This window comes from Condylura cristata, unplaced genomic scaffold, assembly GCF_000260355.1.
Source record: "Condylura cristata isolate star-nosed mole 26May11 unplaced genomic scaffold, ConCri1.0 scaffold00004, whole genome shotgun sequence".
Lineage (NCBI taxonomy): Eukaryota > Metazoa > Chordata > Mammalia > Eulipotyphla > Talpidae > Condylura > Condylura cristata.
The window spans coordinates 41,953,621-41,963,462 of NW_004567105.1; the positions used below are offsets into that span (position 1 = coordinate 41,953,621).

Consider the following 9,842-nt stretch of genomic DNA (forward strand, 5'->3'; position numbering starts at 1 on the left):
CTCACTGTATCTTGATACATGAAGTAAGTTTCTTCCAGAAAACATAAAATTGGGTCACATTTTTTCATCCATTCTGACATTCTATCTTTTAGTTGGTATGCCATTTATATTTAATGTAATCGTTGCTACTTGGATTTAGGTATTCCACTTTATTACTTGTTTTCTGTATGTTTTCTCACTTTTCAACCTTGTTTTACCTTTTTGTTTTGTATTAATTCATTGACCATTTTTAATAATCTGTGTTAATTTCTCTGTGTGGTTTTATCTATATCCCACTCTATTTTTTTGTGTGTGATTGCTCTCAGGATCACAGTATAAACTTTTCCTAGTCCATTAAACCATATTTTACAACATCAAGTGAAATGTAGATTCTTTGGAGTGTTGATTTGCACCCAACTTGCAGTAACTTGGGTACCTACCACTTGTGACTGGCACCTGAAGTAGAGGGCAGTCTTGTGGGGTCTTTGCTCTCCACACACTGATTAGTGTTAGAATTGAATAGAAATGCAGGACACCAGCTGGTGCTGGAGAATTGAGCAGAGTAAGAGAAACTTACACATTTGGCATCAAAAGTGTGTGAGTGTGAGTAAAAGAAACCAAATGAGCTTTTCTTTTCACAGACCCAGCAAATAAACATACTCATAGACCCAGGTGGCCTGCATGCACCAACATGTGTGAACTGTGCAGAGCATGGTTAGTTTGTGTGTGAGTTACTGCACTGATCTGCTCCTGCCATGCTATACAAGCTTTTTGAGGCACAGTGACCACTGCAATGGCACTGAGAGGCTGAGTGATTAGTAAGTTACTCCATGTGAGGCATAATTGAGAGACCAGGGACATTGTCCTCAGGCTTCAGATTCTTTACAGACATGGGGCAGTTTGGGTTGCTTTCAGTAGGTACAACAAGGATCAATGATCCATCCTACAAGTCAGTCCCACTTTGACCCAACTGCAAGAACAATTTCTAACAAATAGAGCTTCTCTATTTGGAATGGCCCTTTGTAAGGTGTTGTTTCCCCCAAGACACAGAAAAATCAATGGAACCTTATAGCCAGCAGTCAATGGGAAAGGGATGGGTCCTTCATTTGTTCAGTCATTCTCATCTGCAGATGTACAGTGTGAAATTCACAGACTTCCCTTTGCCCAAAGTGGACTTGGAGGCATGGTTCACTAGAGCTCACAACAGTTGGTTACAAGGATGTGTTCTAGCTCTATTTTCAACTTATTTTGATTATCTTATTTTATCTTAAATAGTGCCATATTATATAGACTTAAATTGATAAGCTTTTATGACATCCAACAAACCACCTGAATTCCATATAGGCTAAGTGACTTATTCATAATACTCAATGGTTAAAGTTCTTTTTTCTCTGGTTTCTTTCTCTCTTCCTATCATCCCTAAAGATGAATATAGGAAATCACATTTTAATGTGATTAAAGCTTTAGAATGTAGTTAGCAATGTTTTGGAGATAATTTTCATTGGAGTCACAATTAAAAAGAATCTCCATAAAGAGCTTATCCACTGAGGATTTTGTCCTTTGATTTTTGACTCATGATGAGCTGGTTTGTTTTCTCTGCCTTTCCTCAGTATTATAAAACCACTTCTTAACAATGTGAATATTAAAATGAAAACAATTGTGGTAACCCTCCCTGGTGGTGCAGTGGGTTAAAGCACAGCACTAAGAAGTTAAAACCTCTTTAGCATGAGCTCAATCCACATGGCATGGCAGACCTCTCCTGACCCGCCTGCTACTCCCCTCAGCAGTGTACTTCATCGGCCTGTTTTGTGTCCCACTCTGTCTCTTGTGAAGCCTTTCACTGCTCCTGTGCCTCTGGCCTGTACCCCAGTTCTGTATGCATAAATAAATGTCTTTTTAAAAAATGAAAACAATTGCAAGTAGTGCACATACTAATTATAGTCCTCCACTCAGTCACTACTGCAGGTTCAATGCCAACAGTAAGTGCTGTCACTGGCTCCATGAAGAAGCCTGACTGAGCACCTCCCCAGGATGATAATCATCAACCCCTAAGCTTCTCCATTGTAATAGTGCTGCCTGCCCTGATTTGGATCAGTGGATCAAAATCAGCTGATCTACCTGGTCTCTTTCATCACTCTTCCACTTTCTTCTTCTCAGGTAGGAGTTTTCCAGCAAAGAGAGTTTATCAGGAGAGAAAAAGTAGTCATCCATTCTCCAGAAAGTTTACCTTAAATTCAATGATTAGGTAACTCTTGTCATCTGGTCTATGATAAATTGGCATGCCTTCATTTAGAACACACTTAATATCTCCATGCTTAACAAGTTGACCTGGATGGGAGGTGATTACTACAATCCAATTATCAATATTAAATAACGGATTTTGGAAGCCACACAATGCTTCAACCAGTTGTATGTCAATACACATGAAAATGTCTTCTAGTCAAAAAAGCATGGTCCTGCTGATCTAACAATGATAATATCTCCTGGTTCCAGTCATGATTCTTGGTCTCCTTCATCATGGAATATTAGCTTCTGGCCATCTTTTCCACTTTGTCAGTTTGAGCTTCTAGAATCTTCTCCCAAGCTATCTTTCTTCCATTGCAGCATTTACATCTATCTTTAGGACTGATGCATTTCCCATGGCCCTGGCACTCCATGCACACAGACTGCATATGCAGAACCACTCCAAGGCCTGACTGAAGAATTTGTATTTGCATTCCAGCATCTCTGCAATTAGGACATCACTCTACCATCCCTTTCTTAGCAGATCATCCTTAACATGTGTCACAAATCACATTCTTTTGCAGAGCTTATTTTCTTGTTGCACCATTATATAAGCCTGCTGAGGTTACTGAGAGTTGATAGACAACATATTTATCTCTCCCTCCTCTCTGCATCCTTCCTCCTCATCCAAAATACACATCAAAGGTACCCATGGGGGAGCCAAAACAACCACCTGTTCCACCTTCTTAAATGCCGTCTTTTCCCCCCTTGTCACATAAGTCCCTTATCTTTGCATCTGAGCGCACTTCATAACTTTGAGAAATCTGTTTAAATTGCTCTCATTTGTTTGGATTCTAATTTAACTGTACCTCTGATTAGAATTACAAGTATATGTCCTTGTACTTCAGGGACAAGGATGTGTTGAAGTACAGGACATGTTCCTGTAAGACTTATTCATTTCTTCCTAGATGGCACTGGACTTGACTCCCAAAATATCATAGTAACTTTCTTTTATCACTTTCTACAGCTAGTGAACAGGCTGAGACCAGAGTGTGGGAGTGAGAAGGAACTCTACGATCAGCTATAATGCAGGCCATTCTCCACTTCCCACCAAGTGGTCCGAAAGTTCCATTAAATAATCGTATCTTTACATCATACTGAAAATCAGCCCATTCCACACACTCTTCTTTTTCTTAGTTTTGCTACCTCCATTACTTATATTTTTTCCAAATAAATGTTTATATGAACTTGCCAAAAATCTTTAAAATGTCTCCCTGTCATTGTTTTAAAAATTCATCAAATTTTCAGATGCAGTGTAACCCATAGGAAAACACACAGGGGACAATAAGTCATTAATAAAGGAAAGGAATGAAAAAGAAAATAGTTCTGAGCTTCAGTGACTTGTTGAGTGATGCCAGAAAATCTAACATAGTTTATGGCATTCTCAGAAGGGAAGAAAGACAGCGGTGCAGAAAATATATATGAAGACATAATAGCTGAAAACTCCCCAAATTTGGTAAAATACTTGAACCTGCAGATTTAAGAAGCAAAGAAAACTGCAAGCAGAATAAACCCGCAAAAACTCAATGAGACATATAATAGAGACACTAAAACACAGAAAAGAATCTTGAAAGAAGTCACTGAAAAATAATACAATACCCATAGGGGGAAAATGATTCCCAAAATTAGAAAATTTCATCAAAACCATGAAGGCCAGAAACAAGTAGGGGAAAAACTTTTGAGAGAAAAGAACCTTCAGGGGATGAGGAACCCCATCATGTATTGAGGAAGGCCTCTCACTAAACAGGCTTTGCAGTTCCTTGCTCTGCCATGATGGAGACGGAAGCCTAAGCAACCTGGCAAGATAGTCCTGGATGAGGCCTAGAGCCAGCCAATGTTTCTTGGGTGGAGCTGGTGTAGGAATGGCAAATGAGTGATGCTAGAAGGTCTGGCCGAGGCTCAGAACTATTTTCTTTTTTTAAGATTTATTGATTTATGCACACAAGAACTGGGGTACAGGCCAGAGGTGTGGGGGAGGTGAGAGGATTCACCAGAGACTGAGTGGGGAACAGAATAGGAAGACTGACTGAAACACACTGCTGAGGGGAGCAGCAGGTAAGGCAGGAGAGGTCTGCTGCACCATGTGGGTCAGCTCCCTAGCAGGGATCTACTCGTGCTGCAGTGGCTGCCAACAGCTTCATGGTGCTGTGTTTTAATCCCTGTGCCACCAGGGAGGGTCCAGAACTATTTCTTTTTCAGTTTTCTCCTCTATTAGTGATATCATTCACATGTTGTTCTATGGCTATATTGCATCTGAAAATTTGATGATGAATTTTCAAAACAATGACATTTAACATTCCTACACCATTCCTCCCTAGCTGAGGTGGCGGCAATGCATCTACAATCAAGGTATCAACAACATCACTGCCTGCGTGGGTCTGCAGATAATCTCTGTGTCACTCAGTGGACCAGCAGTCTGTGACAATGAGTACTCCCTGGGCCAGAGTTGAGTGAGCATCTCTCAAGGCTTCTCCAGGTCTGGGACTCTAAGAAGGAGCTTATTTTAAGGAAGGACAAGGCACAAGATCATACTGGGGTTCACATCAGATAGTGCCTTATAGGGGTAAGACCAGATCCAGTCTTCAAAGTGTCTGATGCTCTTGGTGTGCAGGGCAGAAGGAGTTGCCAGGGCTCCATCCCCAAATACTGGGGGTGGGTTACATGAACTAAAAGGAGCATTTCTGGGCCCTCCCTGGTGGTGCAGTGGGTTACGGTGCATCACCATAAGCTCACTGCTGCCTCAGCATGGGTTTGATCCCTGCCCTGGAGGTGATCCACGTGGTGCAGCAGACCTCTGCTGTCTCGCCCCATGCTCCCTTCAAGGAGTGTACTTAAGTCGATCTGCCTGTTCTGCTCCCCACTCTGTCTCTGGTGAATCCTCTCACCCCCTGCACCTCTGGCCTGTACCCAGTCCTGCATGCATAAATAAATCTTTTTTAAAAAGGAGCACTTCCAAGAGTATCCTGATTAGATCCCTCTGCCCCAGCTGGCTGAGAAAACCAAACACTAAAAATAGTTCTGTCCTAGAACCCAAGATGCAGAAGAGCCTTAGGAGACAGGGTTTCTAGAGACAGTGGAATTGCTGCCGGGCTCAATCCAATTTGATGAAATTGCTGGGTCCCCCTGCCAGGCACTCTTTGAGGCTGTGGAAGTTAGGAAGGAATCTAGTTCCATGGAGGTTTTTCCTTGGGAAGCCCCAGCTAATGGAGAAGCAGGAGCATGGAACTTCCAGCAATGAAATAGACCAGTGTATGCCATCCGTCTGCACCAGCTTCAGGCCCCTCTTTCCTGGGGGCGGTGGGCACAGTGGGGAGCACACATCAACCACAGGGGCCTGATGTCTGGACAAAACAACTTGGCCTTGAAGTTTCCAAAAGCAGCGCAGTCAACCAAGCCTAGACTTCCTCCCAGAGAAGACAGGTGGCCACGTCAGCAGCCTGGTGCCGCACCACTCCCCGTCAGCTCTCCTTGATTCTTGAAGATGCTGGGCATACAATTTTTCCACTCTGTTTAAACCAGGTCCATGGTTCTCTAGTCATCTTTAGACAGAGATGAGAGTGCCTGCCTCACTTCTGTGTAATAACATGCCGCTATGTTCCCACAGAGGATTCATCTCATTAACCCTTACACTGCATTGCAAGGTAGGGCAGTTTCCATGTGACACCCACTCACCTTGTCCACCGGTTCAGTCACCACCCACCCCACCATGGCTGTGCCATCAGGTTTCCCACCCCCATGGAACCCAGCAGATCTTCCATAAAAAATAATAAGTGATGCTGCCTCCTCCCTGCTGAAAAGCCCCTCACGGTTTCCCACCCCCTTTGATGAAGCATCTGTCTGGAATCTGACTCTGAACAGATGATGCGTGAAGGGCTGGTGACCACTTGGGTTCAGTCACAGTCAGGCAAGCATGGCTAACATGTCTTATACATGCCAGTGACAGAGATGAGATTTTTCTCATCTGTCTCTCAGAGACCACAAATCTGTTCACTACTACAAGTCCTGAGAACAGGATCCCCCCTTCTCATGGGTGGGGCCCCAGGGATGCTGCTGCATGCTGCCTACAAGCTTGTCTCCATGTGGTCAGGCCCCGTCCCACATTACTGCCCACCAACGCCAGGCTGGGATATCCATGGAGGTGACATCTCCAACTCACTTGTATATTCTCCAATGTGCTCATGGGGAGAGAATGTTTGCTGAGGTATAACAAGATACGTTGCAACAGCACGTGACTAGAATGACCCATAAAACCTTCAGGTCCACCTGTGCAGGCCAGGCTGCTCCGCTATCTGGGCTTGCCACACTGGTGGACTTAGGTTCTGCCCCCATCGCATCGTGCCAAAGTCAAAGCCAAGAGAAAGCAGGGAATTTGGATCAGAGGTCAACATTTATCCTTAAGAACTTACAAACATGCTGTCCACACTCAGTGATCATGGATAATAACTGAGTGTTCTGTTCATTCATTCAAACTTCCCTCCTTCCTTGACTTGCACAGTAGTTGGTCTTCGGAGAGCTAGTTTCCTGGGGAGGAAATAAGTTGATGTGAGCTCCAGCGTAGGGTGCAAAGCTTCCCCTCGCATGTGGGCAAGCACGTAGAGAAGTGCACATGTTCTTGCCTTTAAAGATACTTCTTTAGGGGCCCTCCCTGGTGGCGCAGCACTAAGAAGCTTAAGCCACTTCCGCATGAGTTCAATCCCTGCCTGCCCCGGAAGTGACCACATGGCGTGGCAGACCTCTCCTGACCTGCCCGCTGCTCCCCTCAGCAGTGTACTTCGTCAAGCTGCCTGTTCTGCTCCCCACTCTGTCTCTGGTGAATCCTCTCACCCTCCGCATCTCTGGCCTTTACCCCAGTTCTGTATGAATAAATAAATCTTTTAAAAAAAAATACTTCTTTAACATGGTATATATATATACAATGGAATATTACTCGGTGATCAAAAAAGATAAGCACATGCCTTTTGCAGCAACATGGATGGTGCTGGTAGGCATGATGCTTAGTAAAATAAGTCAGAAAGAAAAAGAAAAATACCGGATGGTTTCACTCACAGATGGAGCATAAAGGACCAGGGGGGAAAAAATAATAATGATGAACAGCTATATATCGGAGACATTTTATGGGGATGGAGTGGGGGATGGGGGGTCAAAAATGGGTTGGGGGGGGCTGCACAGGACTATGGTGATGGCACATGGGTGAATTGGTGATGGGAAATCCACGGGGATTACAACTGAGATGGAAAAGGCACAAAATGATGTAAGAATAAACTATTACAATTAAAAAAAAAAAAACTTCTTTAAGAGTGTGTCTGCACCTGATAGAGCCCGGAGAAGAGAGGAACAGCGGGAAGACAAGCCGCAGTGGCAGCATCTCACACATCCATGAGACTGGGTCCTGCTGGCTGCCTCTGCTGACTTCGCCGTTTTTGTAACAGAGGAGAGCTGGAGTGTGTCAGGTGGGAGAGAGGCTCCGTGAGTCTCAGGAAACTCCATGATTCTGGACATTAACTCAGACAGAGGCCAACCAACTCATTACAAAGTAGAAAAACAACATCTCCTCCAGTGGAGACAGGCAAGGTCACCTACCTATACTCTGATAGTGACCACCCCTATCTCCAAGAAGGAATGTTTCCCAAAGAAATACTTTAGATGGGGTATGTTTTTACCATTAACAACCCTGTAGTCTCATTAACTGAAATCCACCATGAAGCCCTCTCTGCTGGGCTAAGGCTGTTTAAAAAGAGCTTCCACCTGTTTCTTGGGGAGCGTCATACCGATCCTGTCTAATGCTCACTGCCTTATGCTGAATTGCATAAACTGTAATGAATTCTTACTTGATACCTGCACAATTAAAGTCTTCACTATTTCTGTTTCTCAGAAAATTCAAGAACGCAGAATCCAGGAACAGGAATCCGGGAGAAAGGCAGCACCTTGCCCAGGATAGGGTGGCACTCTAACCCCCTGAAATCTCTCAGGAAGGGGCCGCTGAGACCAAAACCCTCCCACAGCCCCTAAGATGTGCACAGGGGCCTGGCCATTCAGGCTTTTTCCTGAACACAAAAAAAAGCAGTGTCGTGCACCGAAGCAGAAAGAAAATCGAGCATGTGAATTACTGACCTTGGGATGCTTACCAGACTCAGCAAAAACTGCCAGTGTCAGCAGTCTGGGTCCAGCCCCATCTGCTCCAGCCCTCACTCACCAGCACGCGGGGGCCTGGGTGTCTCATCTTGTGGAAAGTAGGTGCTCCTGAGGAACCCCTATCTGTGTGTGGATTTGAGAAAAAGGAGATTTCAACCTGAAGCAGGAAGGGGGCCCAGACTGACGAACACATTCTTTGTCTTCTCAAGCTTTCTTTTACCTTTTGTCCCTGTTGTTATCTCAAGTTTTAGTTCATTATCCTATTTTTATCTCTAGTTGGCCTACACATCCTTAAAGCACTGAACACACACTGTTCTTCCCTTCTCACAAAGATGCTATGCTGTTGGTTCTTATTTGAAAATCTTTTAATAGATTAAGGTTATTTCTCTGCAAGCAGCAGTATTCTCCTTTGAGTGCTGTTAGGTAATGTGGTATTCAGGGTGGGGGGCGTTTCCAGCCTGCGAAAAACAATGCCAAGTTTCGGGGTGGGGGTGCAGAGGTCACTGTGGGTTCTCACCCACATGCTCAATTTCAAGACACCACTCAGGCTCAGGATGCAACGATGGTGGGTTTATTTCACAAACAGGAGACTAAGAAAAGGAAAGAGCTCCTAAGACCATGATTGGCCAACTGTCTCACCTTAGACAGTGTCCACAGTGTCCAGCAGCCAAACAAAGGTCTCTGGTGCCAGGTTGTACTGTGCCATCGATGGTGGCCTGGAGCTAGTAACACCTGTCAGCAATGCACCAGGGTCTAACGATGGCAGCTTGAGGTGCTCAAGGTGAGGCCACTTACGGGATACCACAGCAGCCCACAGCTACAGTCTGAAGGCCAGTGGACAGCAGCAGATGATGGACCAGAGAATGGACATGCTGGAGAACCAGAGGCAGTGGGCAGCTCTCCAAGGTGGCTAGATAGAATGCCAGTCACTGATCGGTTGTACCAGCCTAGGAGCATGGGTGTCAGAGGCACCAGTGCTACAGCTGTTTGTGAGCTGTTTGTAGGAACCAATAGCCAATAGCAATTTGGGACACTGGGCCAAGGTCTATGATGCTCCTTGCAGATCATGGCAGAGGCAAGGTAGAGGCAGGTACAGCAACTGTGTGTCTCTGAAGGTCTGTAGAGACCTGAGGTCTAGAAGCCTGGAAGTGCACCGAGTGCCATGAAGTCCTCCTGAATCCCAAGGAGGTAGATTGCTGAATGCCTCTCCCTTCAGAGGCTGGCTGCTGAGTCTTTCTTTTCTCTTCAGACGCTGGCTGCTGACTGAGTGAAACTGGCTCCTGCCCTGCTTCCTATGCTCTTCAAGGGTCCCTACAAACCTGAGTGGATGGTTTTCAATCCTAAACATCTGATTGCTTCAGTTAGCACTAATCAGCCCACTTCTATTTTCAATTTGCATAATTAGCTCAAGCCCTTGACTGACAGCTGAAGAGTCTGAGCCTTATTGG

The 9,842-nt window shown here is 44.9% G+C and overlaps 1 pseudogene; it reads right to left on the minus strand.

Moving 5' to 3' along the window:
* Positions 1-2,027: 2,027 nt before the first annotated feature.
* Positions 2,028-5,970, minus strand: LOC101622160 (annotated as a pseudogene).
* Positions 5,971-9,842: the final 3,872 nt, after the last annotated feature.